This window comes from Onychostoma macrolepis, chromosome 15, assembly GCF_012432095.1.
Source record: "Onychostoma macrolepis isolate SWU-2019 chromosome 15, ASM1243209v1, whole genome shotgun sequence".
NCBI classification, from domain to species: domain Eukaryota; kingdom Metazoa; phylum Chordata; class Actinopteri; order Cypriniformes; family Cyprinidae; genus Onychostoma; species Onychostoma macrolepis.
Genome location: NC_081169.1, coordinates 21,630,475 through 21,648,079, shown reverse-complemented (window position 1 = coordinate 21,648,079; position 17,605 = coordinate 21,630,475). Strand labels below are relative to the sequence as shown.

General features: G+C 36.4%; 1 long non-coding RNA gene across 1 annotated transcript; it reads right to left on the bottom strand.

Annotated features, from left to right (window-relative positions):
• Nucleotides 1-15,650: 15,650 nt before the first annotated feature.
• Nucleotides 15,651-17,365, bottom strand: LOC131520749 (uncharacterized). Its single transcript, XR_009266123.1, has 3 exons — nucleotides 17,253-17,365; nucleotides 17,016-17,100; nucleotides 15,651-16,861 (listed from the first exon to the last, which is right to left on the bottom strand). It is a non-coding gene; the product is annotated as an uncharacterized LOC131520749 (long non-coding RNA).
• Between the last annotated feature and the right edge of the window lie 240 nt (nucleotides 17,366-17,605).

Below are 17,605 nucleotides of genomic sequence, written 5' to 3'. Positions count from 1 at the left end.
CTGTACAAAACAGTTCGTTTTGCTGCTTGATATCGAAAATTAGTGTGTCTTATCATATTATTTTAATGTATTATCTTAATCATGAACACACTGGTTTGTAGTGCAAAACATTTTACCGTTTACTGCACGTTGTTATTCTCCCCATTATTTACCTATGGCGGCTAATGAACCGGAAGTCTCACCCATAGGCTTACTTCCGCGTTGAAGAAAAAGGTGGATATGCATTAATTTTAGTTTATGCATGTGTCTCCTTTAATAAAGTGTGAAGATCAACAGGCTTATAATTAGTCTCTGCTATGAGCCCAGGCTGAGATCTGAGGTGAGAATCTGATTCCTTCGATCAGAGCAAAAGTTAATTCAGACATCTTTGTTCTGTGTCAGTTTGCTTATGTTAATACATTACTCTGGGACAGACTTTTTACCAGAAGACAATATATCATGGTATCTATGCAGATCATTTAAACAACATTTTTTCAGACTCACAGACTAGGACACATGAGTATTGATGGGTTAGATAAATATCTATTTTTGTAATTCAAGAATCAAATTGGATAAATACACTTTACATACAGTACTGCCATTATTTAAAATTGATTGATTAATTGATTAAATCAAGTCCAGAAGCTGCCTTTTTATACATACATATACATATATATACATACATACACACACACACACACACACACACATATACATATATATATATATATATATATATATATACATATGTACATATATATACACATACACACACACAGACATATATATATATGCACACATGTATTATAATGTATTATTTATTTTATCTTTTTTCTCAATTAATAATGCGATTTAGAGGCCAAGCTGAAGACGGAAGGAGCGGTTACTGAGTCTTTTGGGAATAGATGTTAGCTGATGCGTAAAACGGCTCATATGCTTCACCTTTGCAAGCCAATGTGCATCAAGCATGAGGAGGAAGTGCAAAATTGGAAAAGTGTGCTTTTGCTTGACCGTTCAAATGAACATCCTTTAACTTTTAACCTTTGACCTCAACATTCTTGTGAGTGCCTAAACTAATCATAGTTAAAGTTAAAAAACAGTTATTTTGCCCCTTTGCACAAGAAGACAAATAAATTTAGTCTATAGCTGAATTTTGGGAGATCATTTCTTGGACTTGGCAATCCATTAAATAACATAGAAATAAAATAACTGATGGGCAAACAGGATCTTTAAAAGGTTATTCTGATTGGGTGATCTGCTATAATACTGCTGGGTTCACCTGGGGCCAATAAGGTTAAAAACAGGCTTTAATGTAATTGCAGTTAGGTTGTAATTCTAAACACATACCTTATAGAAATCGTGTCTACACCACAAGCCTTCTGTTTAGAGCATTTTTTTAGTCTGGGAACCTTAGGTTAAATTTGACAGTGAGGCAGACCAAAACAGCCACCCACAGTAGACGTATTTGGATGCAAGTTTACTGGTACACATAAACTGAAAACAAGGCCTGTTAAATTTAAGGTCTCCATGTTTGAAACCTTCACAAGGACATACATTACTGAACCATTCCGTGCCTTCGAAAGCTCAGACACTTCCCACTCTTTTCCTCCCATTCAGTAAATATCCCGTCACGCTTTTAATGATCATTAAATGCGCCTCCAGATGTTGGCCAGCGGTTCGTCCTCACACAGCCCTTTCTGAGTTCCTCGACTGCAATCAAGGCACAGAGACAAGGACCTCAAAGCAAAGCAAGAAAGAAAACATGGCAACACACCACGCTCTAGATTTCTTGCCCGCTATGTCATTATTCCCAAGCAAAATAATTACAAACATTGCTCCGTGTTTACACCGTGTAGCATATGGACCTGGTCCTTTTATAGTTTTCGTAATGTGCCATTTCAAACAAACTGTCAACCTTTTTTCCTCTTGCTTGCTGTTGAATCAGGCTGAGTGCAATTCGTCATTGTTATGGATCCATGATATGCGTGACTGTGAACATCAAACACCAAACCTCTTCCTGAAAACACAAGGTGAAAAGAGAGAAACAACAATGTAATGCTTAGAAGTCAACGCAACATGTTAAAACGGAACAGTAAAAATTAATTATTTTTTTTACTAACCCAAACCTGTACAGAATGCTGTTTTTTTTTTTTCCCTGTGGAAAAAATTTAATAAAAAAAATAATAAAATAAAATAAAGAAATAAAATAAAATAAAATAATAATAAAAAATAAAATAAAATAAAATAATAAATTAAAATAAAATAAAATAAAATAAAATAAAATAAAATAAAATAAAATAAAATAAAATAAAATAAAATAAAATAAAATAAAATAAAATAAAATAAAATAAAATAAAATAAAATAAAATAAAATTAAAATAAAATAAAATAAAATAAAATAAAATAAAATAATAGCAAATGATTGCCAGTTAGGCTTCACTTTTTCATGCAATCTCACCTTAAGTGACCTTATAGTAGCTGAATTAATAATCAATGCTGATTTTCCAGCTTGCAAATTCTCTTAAGAAGAAAGATCACTTTGAAATTTGAAGAGCAAAGCAATTTTCAGAGCAGCTGTTCTCTCTTTCAGATCTTGGCGAAAAATTACAGTGATGTTATTTTCCATGTCGGCTATCATCCATTAAGCAACTATATTTCAGGGCTAAATTGGGTGGATTTCAGGCACTGTTTAATCCAGCTGGAATTAGCAAGAGTTATAGCTATGGTGAGAAAGAACCACAGCTGAACCAGTTTATGCTGGGAAATTGGGATCATTTGACCAAAAAACAATTATGAAAAAGTAGCTAGTGGCATTCCAGAAACGGTGGAGTGTTGTGGGTTTTCATAACTGATAAACAATATTGGTTTTCCAGTTCTGTGTAGTGACATTTTTTCATGATAATTCTGAGAAACCAAAAAAAATCAATTCTGTAAGCAGAACTTCTTGTGTTATATTGACACGGTGGAACAGTTTGAATGCAAAATTATACAGGCTGCTTACAAGAAGATGAGTTTTACCACAGCTTGTTCCTAACTCACGTCTACAGAAGAGTTTCCTCCATGTGAATATTACACGGCTCTTTGCCAGGAATACTGTTTATGTATACAGCTTTTTTTTTATATTAATGAAATTGATTTTGGCTCAGAGGAGGACGACAGATTATTTTCATAGTGTGTCTTTTTATCTTTTCTTCTGTACTTGCTATTCTCCAGAGTGTCTGTAGAGACCTGAACTACAGTTTCTGCACACACAAAAATGGCCAGTTGGTCCAAAACAGGGATGAAATTGTACAGCTCAATAACATAGACTGGTCTTTTGAAAATGTTATACTTTGCTATCCTCCCTAATTTCTAGTGTGGCACTAGAGATACCAAGAAACCACACAGACTTTCACTTGGGAAAATGGTTTGTAACCAGAAAGCCATTGTCTCTTGCTTGTTTACCTAAAACAATTATCATGTTTTTGCTTGCTTTTGTGGTTGTTTCAATGCCACCCACAGCTCTATATAATCTTGCCTGTTGTAAACGTGTACAGCATCACAGAATTATTTCATTTTCACACATTTTATTCCATATTAGGACATTTAAAAGGATAAATAAAATAAAAAAAGAACTTTTGGGGTGAACTATTACTTATAACTATCATTATCCATAATCTGAATATGATAATGTTCAGTTTTAGAGATCCCTCATCCCTCTTTCATTTATCGTGATCAAAAACCCTTTCCATTCAAAGTTTCCATTGCCACTGTTTGACCATGTGTGTCGTGACAGCAGCTTGTAAAACCCATAACAAGCAGCTCCACCAACCTGCTGGAAACACTATGACTCTTCCTGTTAATTTCACCTGCATAATCAAAAAGAGACCAAAAAGAGCCCGCAAATTTGTATAAAAACTATTTAGGCATCATAAATCCTTTTGGGGTTGTTAGCATAATATCCTAAGTGTTAATTTTGTTTTCTGTGAATACTAGTTGTGGTTGGCTCCCAGCGTCTGCAGAAATGGCTTGCACGCAATGGCAGATGCAGGGAATTTAAAGGCGGCCACGTCCTGTGAAGTTACAGGCAGTAATCTGAGCTCTGTGTGCCATGCATTTTACTATTTGTGCTACTTTCTGCTCACAGTTAGAAAACAATTCTATCTGACCATCCTGTTAAAGACGTAACACAGCAAAGAAAGACTGGAAATCCATCAATTAACCAATTTTTCATTGAATAAAACATTTATTTACATGAACATTTATTTTGACTAGTGCTTCATTTTGGATTTTTTTTCTTTTTTTTTTCACTAAGCACTGGTTTATTGAGGATGTTTTTTCCCTTTACATTCTATGTTCATTTTTTTCTGGTACTTCAATGAAGAATTACATTCTACCCTCTTACCCCTACATTTACTCTGTTTAATATCTCCTCAGCTGCCCATAAATTTTATTGAATGCGGAGTGTGTCTGTTTTTGTGTGTGCTGCCCACCCTTGCACTTTCCCTTATTAGTAATAGGAGAATGCATTCTGCGCTTGCTCGTTATATTTACCACATTTCTCCTGACCTTGGCCAAAGTAACATCCAGAATCCTCACTGGAAGAAACTGTCCTCAGACCAGATGTTTGAGAAGTGATTTAAACCTGGAAGAGAAACAGAAAGTATAAGGAATTTGAAAATGTTGGAAACAAAGTAAAGTTATTGCGCAAACTTGTGAAGTTTAAGCAGCTATTAATAAATAAATAAATGTATAATTAAAAAATAATATGAATATTTCAATATTTTCTTATTTTATCTAAGGACACAAATAACATATTTTAATAATATATTAAATAAAAATCATACATTTTCCCAGTCACATCAGACTGGGTTGTAATGATTGAGACACATTAGTTAAATCTCACTCTGATCATAAATCTGGACAATGTATGCACAGATATAATATGACGTGAGACACCCCTGTGTGTGAGAACACGAGAAGTTTCTCACATTTTATGCGATATCACACTTTTCTGTCTTGCGCAGTATCACTGCATCATTATCTCTATGTTGTTTCTCAGCAGGGTAGCTCACATTACAACACTGCGGCTGATTTATTTCAGGTCATGATCCCTGTAGATTCAAGGCTTTTTGTGTCTCTGTGAACAAATAATATATAATATTTCTCGAGCGTTGGTCTAAGGCCAGTTTTCAGTTTTCTCTAAATCCTAAACTTAATATTAAAAGCGGGGAAAAAATAAAGAATAATAACTCTGCAGCAAGGGAATCATACTGATAACCAGCTAAAGTCATTATATTAATTCCAGCCAAAATGAGGCTACATCTCCCAGAGTTCACCTATTTTACACACCACCTGCGGACCCAGTTTTAAGATTGTTTCTAGCATGATAAAGTGCTTGAGACTTGCATAAGCACTTGCTATTTTTCACAAGTGACTTTAACAAGCCAAACACACGTTCTGGTGTTGACCAGAAGTTTATAACCCTCTACCTGGGTAGGTCTCACAGGGGTGTGCACAGGTTGTAGTTCCTTCCTTAACGTCTCCTCTTACCCCGCTCTATCCAATACATCACCATGCTAGCCTTCAGTTACGTTTATAGAGTTGTTGTAAAGGACCAAGCAGTATTTCTGATAGGGAAATCTTTCATTTCCATCTTTTTGGAGAGTTTCCCTGTGAATACAAGGCACCCTGACAGGCTTTTAATGGAAATGTCTGGCCCTGACAGCTCAGACATGCGTCTTCCTTTGCCTCTGTCACCTCATGCGATTTACATCACACTAGGCTGTTGTGTTTGGCATCAGAGCACAGACGCTTTCTAGACTACATGCAGATTCAGAGAGCCACAGAGAGGACATCTCATTTTCACAGGACATAAAAGAGACGATATTCCTATTTTCAAAGTAGAGGAAAATACTTCACACTATCTTAGTCATCTAGTCTCAAAACATGCTGTTTTTCTAAGGGAGAGTGAGTGTCTTATGACCTTCCCAGTTCCTAAAAAATATCGCTTGGGTCGGATTGTACTGGACTGATAAACACTAGAAAAAAAATGTGTGCAGACAAAAGAACACAGAATGTTGTTTTGTTAGGAGTAAGATCTTGCATATGTCAGAGAGAGAGTTGCTAACTTTTTATTCATCAAACAATCCTGAAAAAATATAATAGCAAAAACTGTTTCCAATATTGATAATAAATCAGCATATTAGAATGGTTTCTGAAGGATCACGTTAACACTGCAGACTGGAGTAATGATGCTGAAAATTCAGCTTTGTATCACAGGAATAAATTATGTTTTGAAGTATATTAAAATAGTAAACCATTATCGCAATGGGTTGGTTGCAACCTCGCAATAACATTTCACAGTTTTTTATGTATTTCTGATCAAATAAATGCAACTATTAATCATTTTAGCCATTAATTCGACAGCCTTTTGCAGCAAAATCTTTCTGCAGCAAATAAAAGGTTGTAATATTGTGATCCACCTCATAGCTGGTTGGTTTGTTTCTGCTTTAACAAACACTTTTTAAAATCCCAATAGGCACTTCTGGAACAAACTCTTTTGAAAAAAATGGGTGGACACTATATTTCATTGCTCAATGGCATGACTGACCAATCGTAATTAAGTATTTCGATAAATTCTAACAATTTATGATGAAAAGTGGAGAGTTATCAAGTAATCAAGTGTTTATTTGAATAGCCTGCATTTATATCTTTCGTTTTGCATATTTTTAGTCAGATGGCCTATCCATAATGCTGTTTAATAACCAATTACTACGATCAAATATCTTGTCGAAACATGTTATCTTGCTAACCCTGAAGTCAGTGGCTTTTGTAAAGCCTCAGTTCATCTAAATGGATTTGTTCGGTCTTACTGTAATGGTTAAATTGCCACCTACTGCAGAGTCTCTGTCTGAGCAGGATTTGTGCTTTGCTGGCATGTGCTCTTCGCAGTAATGGATGTCAGCAATAGTTGGAGCTGCTTTGCTGCATTCCATTCACGGATTCTGTCTGCTAAACCGATTTAACACCTTCCCTAAAAACGAGACAGAATAGAATCAATTACCCCTCAGGCAGACGATGTTTGGCACAGGGTTGAAGAGATGTGACAGCCTTGGTTCTGCTTCTTAGCAAAGAAGGATCGCAGCTCTGTAGGGAATCGTGAAGTGAGAGAGGAAGTTGGTTTAAAGGAAACTTTCTTGTAATTTCACTAGAATAACACTGTAGAACAAGAACGAGAGGGAACCTCCCTTCAACATGAGCTGATAAATTTCATGTGAGTTATTGGTTTATTGGCATAAAGGATATAGCGCTTGGCCCAGTGCCCTCAGCCTTTGATATGGTACATACTAGCACTGGTGGTGTCCAGGTTTAAAATGAAAAATCAAACCACATCTGCGTTCTTTATAGGCCTGCCAGATGCATATCAAGGCAATCAAACGTGGTCTTACGATCCTAAAGCACATGTAGGATACCAGTAACACTGCTACCCACTGTGGACCACCAGTGAATGAACTTCGGTGGGGAGGCTTTAAAGACACACTGGTGTTGTACAAATGTATGGTCTGTTAAAGATAAAGGCAACATATCAATTTGCCAAACAGACTCTATTATTGATTGTGACAGATTTTGGGCTCTCTCTTCAGCCAGAACAAAGAACAGAACACCTTTGGTTTTGGAGTGTAGCGTGAGAGAGAAAAACACCACGTTAATTGTCAGTTTTGAAAGGATAAAACACATTAACCTCACATTATTATGTTTCATCACGGGTTTGCCAGGTTTTCCTCTCCGTTCAAATGAGACCAGCATTACTAATACAACCTCTCAAACTTAGGGTTATAAGGATTTAAACAAATCCCTTAAGTATTACACAAAAAGCTTAGACATTGAAATATTACCCCACATTGTGCTACAGATATTAATGCTGACTCATCTATTTTATATAAATGCTGTTCTGCAGAGTTTTGAACTCTGTATTCGTCAAAGAAATTCACATTTCCACAAAAATATTAAGCCTCACAACTGTTATCAACATTGATAATAACAAGAAATGTTTCCAGAGCACCAACTCAGAATAGCTATTTAAGTGATTTCTGAAGGAAATCATGTAATAGTCATGTGACACTGAAGATTACAGCGATGGCTGCTGAAAATTCAGCGTTGCCATTATAGAAATAAATGAAAATATACCTCTTTTTACTGTATTATTGATCAAAGAAACAGCCTTTACTGTTAGACATTTCTGTAATTTCCACAGTTATTTACTGTATATCACCCAGTGTAATACTGCAAATTCCCTTTACAGTAAATAACTGTAATACCCTTTGCATCATGGGAATTTTCTGTGACGTCAGACCCCACATACAGAGACTTACTGTATTTTTTAAAATTGCTGTATACTACTGTAACGGTCTCTTTGGTGCCATTATACTGAGGTCGTTTTATTTTCCTCATTTCTTACATTTGGATTGACACAATTTGCCCTACACCGTGTCTACAACGCCGCAGCAGCTTGGGACTGACTACACTGGATGTGTTACATCGCTTCTAATGATTGGAAAATCCGCGTGTCAGAAACAGCACGAGTGCTTGGAGTACATCTGCACGTCAGAAATATACCGGGGCATCACTTTATTATCCGCATCCACTGTAGATAGTATATATAATGGGTTCTATATTGTTGTCTGTTGTCGAGTTGTGCCGCGCCACTCGCGTCCGAGGAAGACACGGAAGCAGTGGGCCAGCGCAGCGGGTTTTTTCCGGGGATGAACCCGCCAGAGTGGAGGACTTCCGGAGAACATCTACGCTGTGTGTCCATACACCTTACCAGAGAATAAGACCAGCAAGCAAGGTAAAAATATATGTACGTTTGTCTGTGTGTTTGTGTCAGGTTTTTGCACACCAGTTTAACCCATAGTAACATTTACTCGTCAACATGGCGGTTACAGAACTTTACTATGGTAAACTGCGCTGTCGTTTCAAACGACTTTTGTCAGCTTATTGAATTAAGTTACCGAATTAAAATTGTTTTTAACTAGCAACGCTTATCTTATATTAACATTAGGTTAACTAATGTGAAATTTAGTTCAGGTGTTAGTAGTTAATGTTGGCCAGTAGCCTGAGAAAATAACATCGTATGTTAGCTAGGTTAGTTTTATGGCTAGCTGCCTTTCTAGTTTTAGAATTAGTTTGTTAGTTTTTAATGTAATTTAAGATTTACTGCATTTTTTGTATTTGTGTTTTAAAGGCAACTGCAATGAAGCATCAAGAAAGACATGAGCAGGCCAGCCACCCTGAGACTGATAATTCATGGTAAGAGAACAACTATGGTTTTGAGAGGTTTGTGTATTCTATATGAGGTTTGCCTTTTGAAAAGTGTGCTATTTCTACTTCTTGTTTTTCAGAGAAGACATTTCTGTCAAGTGGATGGTGAGCAAAGATGGTGGCCACGTTTTGGAGCAGCACCTGGGTTTTGCAGATGGCCATGTATTCTTTGGCTGTTTGTCTTTTTTCCCCATTATGTTTCTGTTGCCTAAAGATTCTTTGTGAGGATGAATCCAGAGGACACAACATAATGCACTGCAAAACATCCTAAGACAGGAGAAATGGTGAAGATGCACTGTTCCAGCATTGGAAGTCTGTATTTTTAAGTGTTATACATGCAATGTTTTAAATAAAGAATTTGATATTTTGTAATTATTGTGTCTGTTTTAATTGAATGCCAGTAGAGTATGTAGAGTAAAAATAAAATGAATTCTACATAAATATTATAAAATCTAATGAAATCTATATTAAAATGAATGAATTACAGTAGTATACTGATAAATCAAATCCAGTTTGCTACTGTAAATCTTAATTACATTAACTTACTGGCAACACTGTAAAAACCCTTTGAAATGTCTAACAGTGTTGGTAAGCATAAGAGACTTACCGAAAAATCTTACACAGTATCTTGCATGTTACATTATTATTATTTTTTTTTGCTAATATCCATGATATGAACAATAAAGAATAATAAAAAAAAAGCTATCATTTACTTAATTATTATTTCATTTAATCAAATGCTCTCTATAATGAAAATGTCCCTCCCCCTACAGCTGGCTATCAAGTAGCAAATTTCATGGCGTGATTAAAATCTGCTGACTTTTTTTTTTTTTTTTAGGGAAAAAAAAAAGTGCTCATCAAGTGATTTCATTGGATCTTTGAGGTGTTTCACAGACATTTTCTGGTCTTCCAGCTTTGAACTCACATGTTCTCCATATGCTCAAAGGTTTGTTTTTCCTCATCCTCCATGCATTGTTTTAGCTGCCTGTCTGCATGTAAAATGATTTCCTTTATCGGGCAGAGAATAAACAAAAGTTCTGAGGTTCCCAAGTAATTTGTGAGCCCAGGCTACTTGTCAGTGACAAACAAACCACCACCCAGCATTCCCTCCCTTCACCCTCTTGCTGAAGCCCAGCTCTGAGCCCCTTTGGGAATGGGAACTGTATAAAGTAGTATAAAATGTTATTGAGAAGGCATGAAAAGGCCAGTGCACTGCTGGAGATGGTTCTGACTGCAATGGTGTCTCACCTCTATGTGCACTGCATTGTGTTCGCCAAGTTTTACAAGCTTATGCGAGAGGAGAGTGTGTCTGACATGAAACTGGGATCAGTTAACAGGGTCTAGACCAAGGTGCACTATAAATCTCACCTCTTTTTCTTCTTTGCTGTCGGCAAGGTAACATACCATATGAAAGCCTGTATTTGCACATAAATAAAGAACACAGATTATGGTAAGTTTACATTAAAGTCTGTTTATACTGTACTTTACATTATTTTGTTAATTTCCATAATATCAGCAATAGGTAATTGCAGGCTGTTCCACACTATAATTTTATTAATTGTGCAATATAATATACAAAAAGTACTAAAGAAACAATCTGTCATTTCTGTTTGCGGCAACATTCTCCATGTTTTGTGTGAGTGTACATACTTCTTTCAGTATATCCGGTTTTGTTAATATATCTCAATTCTACCTCATTATTTTTTCCAGTATATGAAAACAAGGCCAAATTATAGTCTACTGTACATATTAATATGCACATATGATTCATTCTTGTTAATCATTATTGCATTCATTTTATATATAAGCTGTCAAATATATAACAGAATTTAATTTTCACCTCATCAGCTGGAAAACTGAGCTTAGTACTCAAATTTCTCCACTTGTCTGAGACTTCACATTGCAATATATCTGAAAGAGTGGAAACTATCTCAGGAATTTGGCAAGCTGAATGTCCATTTCAACTGCACCCCAAACTGAAATCAGCTTACTAGGGGCGGGTTTATCATTTTTGGGGGCCCCAAGCAGAGCTTGGATTTGGAAGAGGCTTGGATTTTGGAGAGCTCTTCATTGTGTCGTCGGGTGTCCAACTATTTAACTGAATTATTTTGTAAGTAAATGCCAAGTGTGGTCTGGAATATTCATCTCACCAGTCTCAGAAGAACCGGGGTGTAGGAATGATCTGAAAAGTGAAGAGAACACATTATAAAACGTATCTGCTTTGCTCATGAATATTAATTATGAGACACTGACTTAGTGCAAACAGATTTGTTAAAAAGCAGATGCAGGGTTTCTGAGGGTGTTAAAAAGGTCTTTAAATCTCCTCCTTGCACAAATGATGGCCTTAAAAAGGTTTTAGATCAGAGCAGAAAGTCTTGACGTTAAATGTTAAAAAATGAATATCCTCCACTGTATTTTTTTTGCTTTCCCATACAAAATATAAACATCCTTATATCAACATACATTTACCTGAGATGTAAAATGTAGATAAAGAAACTGAATAAAACTGAGTTTATGCAAATATCTGTCAATAAAGTATGAAAACTTGTTTTCCTTTTAAATTAAGTTAATTTTTCTGACCCCACTGGCAGATATTTGTTCATGTTTTAAGCATAAACTAACTTGGCATTTTGCTCAATTTCTCAAAAAAGTGCATTTAATTTATATCTTGATTACAGAACCTTCAAAGATTTTCACTGGAGAACATGACAAAAAAAATTAATAAATAAATAAGGAACAACATCACCCTTTTTCCAGTGTCATCAGAAATAGAGTTAATGTTATTTCCATATTATAGTTAAGCTATTTTTTGTAAACAAGTAATGGTAATCTGTAGGAAACTGCATTTTCAAACTTAAAAGTGCTGCTCAACTTCAACTCATTGTGCACTCCCTTTACATTTAGAGAACATATTGAAGTATTGAATTGGTCTCAAAAAGTCTTAAATTTACCTTCATAAAACCCGCAGAAACCTTGAGATGTTTGTATGTAGGCACTGGTCATATTAGAATTGCTGCTTACATTTTGCAAGTTCATTCAGTTTGTTGCTATCACTGCCAGTTGTTTCTATTTTTTTTTTTGCATGAGTGATGGTAGCTTCTGTTACTGGTTACAAAGCATACCATTTAAAATTGATATTGCATGCTATTTGTTGTCAGCACCCTATTCATCTTTTTTTTGAAGCATAAACAGTCTATAAGTGCTCCTTAAGAAAATACAGCATATTTGCGCAGCTCAAACACTGTGTCAATAGGTAGATGGAAAAATTCCTCCGCAGCAGCCTTGCCTCCACTTACTGTACCCTCCTGATGTTGGCTGAGCGATTCCACACTTTAGACCTCTGACTCCATGGGATTTCTCTCACAGGGCCTTTCCAAAGACCAATCACAGTTGGCGTCTCTTTTCACTAACACCTTTCTTAAGTTCAGCCCACCCTGCCTGAAACCAACTTGTTACTTCTATGCTGTTACTGAGCCGATTTTTAATCATATTATATATTAGCCACCGTGGATAAAAGAGTTCTCCTTTAAGCCCTTGATTTTAGCGCTATTCTAACCTCCATGTCTGTATTGCTTTTAAAATGTCATTAAACGTTGGCTTTGCTCCAGCTGCTATACTGTGAAGTCGTAGCAGATTTATTTTCTTAAAGGGTTAATGTATTTTTTTCCCTTTCACTTTATCGCAAAACCGTTTAAATTTTCACTTGTGAATTTGGTAATAAAACAGTCAGGAGTCGAGTAACCTGTTTTATGACTTTCACATGAACGCTGAAAAAAACACCCCAAAGCATGTTTCAGCTGAAATGTGCCTTTAATTCATGAAAGCGATCAGTTTGACAGGCAAAGCTTAAGAGCGCAGAGTATCTGATGGCCTCATTAAGATTTGAAGAGATGCAATCAGAGGTGCATAAATTCTTTTAATTAGCAGCAGAAAAATCTCACGAAGCATTGTAGGGGCCAGGCTTGCCTGCATGTGCAAAACTTGTGGCCACAATCAAAAGGATGTTATGCATGGTTGCAAGGTTGTTGCTAAGGTGTTCTGAGGTCTTGTCATCCCTTGGAGTCAATTTTGGTAGTTTTATCATTCATCATATTAAAAAAAAAAAAAAAAAAGAATTTCATTAAATTAAAAATGAAAAAAGTTTTCTCAATAACCTGCACAATTTGAGGTATCATTCACTTTCATAGCATATCAAAATTCAACACTTAAGGTAAGGAGTTTAGAACAAATCATTAACCCAAGAATAAGCAATAATAGTCATTTTTGAGAGTCCTGGTAAGCCGCTGCTCCTCTGAAATAGTGTATTTTAGTATGAAACTCCTGTTTTCCCTGCTTTTTTGACTTGCACAGCACTTTAGAGTAACTCCTGACAGTGTTCAATGGTCTGACTGTGATTAAAAAAAGTTTTAACTTGGCTTACCTTATTTTATTACCAGTCCAAGTGAGATTCTGGCATTGTTCTAAATTTTCCACTGTTGTTTCTCTTTGTAGCGGCATTTTCACGGGGAGCCCAGAATAATTGCTCAGTCACACCCTGGAAAATTAGAATTTCCATAATGAACATTCCTGTTTATCAAAAACACGCGAGTTAATAAGGATCATTTGTTATCAGTGATATACTGTATTTATGTTGGATATGCAAAATATTGTTAAAAAGTAATATATAATATAATAAATATAGTGTCATGTCATATATCATTATAAGCTCTAATTTTATCACCTGATGCAGGGCATTAATAGCTCACAAAACTATTGCAAAGGACCAGATGAGATTATATAATAGAAGATAATACAATGAGAAATTTTGTCTGCAAGGATTTCAACTAAGTGAAAATTGATAGGAATTGATTGAAATTGAAATAATCAATATCTTTAACCAACAAGTAGAGATATTGGTCAACATTGTATGAATTACCATCTTCGTCTATCTATTTGCTATGGTTAGACGTTATAGATTTACATCTGTGATTTATTATACACAGCAGTGAGAGGGAAAAAAAGCAGTATGCTATTTTTGGACCTGCTCTTTATCTTTTGGGAGGCCAATGTGACGATAACCACATGGAAAAGGCAGCAGCAGGAGTAAAAGGGCCTATTCTGTGAAAATTCATATTCAGGTTACTTCCAGTCTTGCTAGAGAGTGGCTGGATTAAGTTGTCTGCTGAGTCACATGACCAGCTGTCCAGTGAAGTAGCTGGGATATCAGAGTGTTTAATGTCCTCTTTCCTCTCTGTTTAGACTGTTTGCAGCAGCAGTTTCTCTGAAGAGAGAACAAAACAATCATTCTCCTGTTGTCTCTCCTCTCTCCAAGTCACCAAGGGACTGGAAGCCGTCCGCATTCACTCCATCAATCTCACTCTCTCTCCCCAACCCAAAGCTCTGATCCAGTTTGAGACCCAGAGTCCCATGGAGATATAGAACTGAGGAAAATAGCCCGGTCTTGCACTAGCAAGGTTACATCAACACAGTATCTGCTCAAGAATAACAATGTCACAAAAAAAAGAATGTCTAAAAAAGGAGTTCATATTTTCTATAAAATAATTTTCATTTCTACTGTAAAATTATACATATAATGCATCGCATGCATAATATATGAATGGTACACTGGGGACATACAGGTAAGTACAAGACTGTGAAGTTTATTATTCCACCCAGTAATTTGTTTTTGTATTATGCCAACTGCTGATATATGCAGCGCAGCCTCAGAGGCTCGTCACACGTAGCCTACCAGTTGCTGCAACTTAATCAAGTTAATCAAGCAAACGTTTTTAGTCATCAGAAAGCACCTTAACTGAACCTAAAGTGTGTTTATGAAAGGAAACACATTTGAAAAGTTAATTTTTGCCATGTAAGAAGACGGAGTAGTGGTTACTATCATTCAGCACAGTGGTTCTCAACTAGTGGGCCGTGACCTAAAAATGGGTCACAGCACAGGTCTGTTCTGAAAGAGTCATGGTGGATGGTGGGTGTAAAAACAGTGCTAAACACAAATGTCATTAGCCAGATGGATAGGTTGGATAGCAAACTTTATCAACTTTTTAAAACTTGAAAAGCTGAAAACATTTCATTTTTTGTGTACGTCAGAGGCTGTGCATTCAGTCAGACTCAATTTTTACGCAAGTTCATCTGTCACTTAGTAGAAATTAGAAATTATTAGTAGAAATAAACCAGACTAGGTAGATGCAGGTAACCGAATAAAACAAACGCAAAAGAAAATACACACCACAGATTAGAAACAAGTCCATTAGCATTAGCGAGTACATGAACCAGGTGGACATGTACTATTAGCATAAACAAACTTGTGTGTATATATTTTGTATACATCATTTTTATCTCCTCTAGGCCTGAAATATGGGGAAAAGTGCATTTCCTTACATTAAAATCACAATGTGTGGATGTTTCAGAAGATAGTTCCCTACTACGGCACACTTGAGAGTGGCGATTTGTGGTGTTTTGGTTCGGCTGGTTAGCAACTGCTGGTAGGTACACCATTCTCAAGGCTAATTAGTCAATAAATAAATAAATAAGTGGTAAACACCAACTTGTACCTCTTAGTTAAGCATTTAATATTACAATTTCAATTCAGAAACATCACACAGAAGCAGCCTAAACAAAATAATTATATCGTGAACAATGAACCAAAATAACAACATCTGGATTTAAAAAATTATGAAAATGATTAATTTCAATCAGTAACTTACAGATGGTCTTAAGTACATGTTTGTGCAACATAAAGTAAACCCCGAATGTTGAGTGAATACTTTACACTTGCTGTCTACAGGCCAATTCACACCGCACCGACAGATGCAGACCAACGACGACAACCATCTGATTACAGTATGTCACATCTCAGACATTCCAATACCCGAGAAATTACGATTTCTTTAAGTCCATTGGCGTTGGTCAGTGAGAAAACAAGCACCGAATAATACCAACAAAACAAAAACCCAGTGAGTGTGTCTGTTGCCGTTTGTCGGCGACTGTTGTCACAGTGTGAATTGTCCTTATCATGTGTTTTGTACATCACAACTTGAATATACAGCATGTAAAATTCAAATAAGCTTGCAAAATCATTTATTATAATTCACTATAGATTTGCTTTTTGCCCAGTGAACTCTATATAGAGATTTTAAATATATAATATTACCAATTTTATAGATCAATGTTTCCACAGTGTTTCAAATCGTCACACACCGTCCACATCATGAATCTTCTACAATTCAGAGTTTCCAACTCGCAAATATGCCTTTGCTCGGTCATTCAAATGCTTTATCAAAAACTGTTGTTTACTTCAAACACAGAAAGAAACAGTGACCTCTAAAAGATCTTACACTGTTATTTCATTCAACATAATCTGCACTGTTTTCAATTTCTCATCGAGTGAAACTGAGAAAATATGCTAGATGACTATACTTGACCACAGAATAGTGTCCATGAGTTCAAAATCATAAGTACTGTCATCAATTAGCCCTTGTCAGCTTTGGACCCAGTAGCCACGCCAGATTCTAGTTAATGAAAATGAATTGCGAGTGATTGAGGCACACCAAGCATCATATTTTCATCACGGCAAACTCCTTTCCTTCAAAAGAGAAAAAAGAAATGAATCAAAATACAGCAAAGCGTGGAAGTCTGAAATACAAGCAGCTGGAGCCACTAATGAGAACCAGCCGCAGGTGGTTGCTAAGTGACAGTGGCTGAGTGGCAGGCCTGGAGCCCGGGCCGCAGTTGCTCACCTCCCAAGCCACCCGCCTGCCTGCCTCTCTCTCCTCACTGCAGTGGCTCTCACTCTGGCAGGGCAAGACAGGGAAGCAGGGCGGCCTGAAATGAGAACCAGACCCCTTCAACCCTACAATTGGCTCTCTTCCCCTGGCTGTTTTTTTTTTTTCATGTGTGTCTAAAGTTGAGAGAAAAAAGGAGCGTGCTCCAAAAATAGATTAGGGATCGCGTGCCAATGGGTTTTGAAGACTCACTTTTTTCGCTCCTGCTAGTCACGCAAGTAGCCTGGCAAGACTTTGGAAAGCAAATCAGGAAAAAACAAAAAACAGAGGGAAAGACAAAAGGCCCTCTGGAGGTTGTAAAGGCCTTTGTATCTCTAAGGTGTGCACAAATATGGAAGTGGGCGGGGCTAATATTTGAAACTCCACCCCACAATGAATCCACTTCACATGAAAGATGTAAAAGTGTATATGAAGTCTCATTTTGACATTTAAGCTCTCTTTCATAGGTCTAAAGAGACTGGGCTGCAATCTGATGGATGGAAATCTAGACAATATTTAAAGAAAGCACATTATGGGGCCCTTGGCGACTAGAAATATCCGTCTTT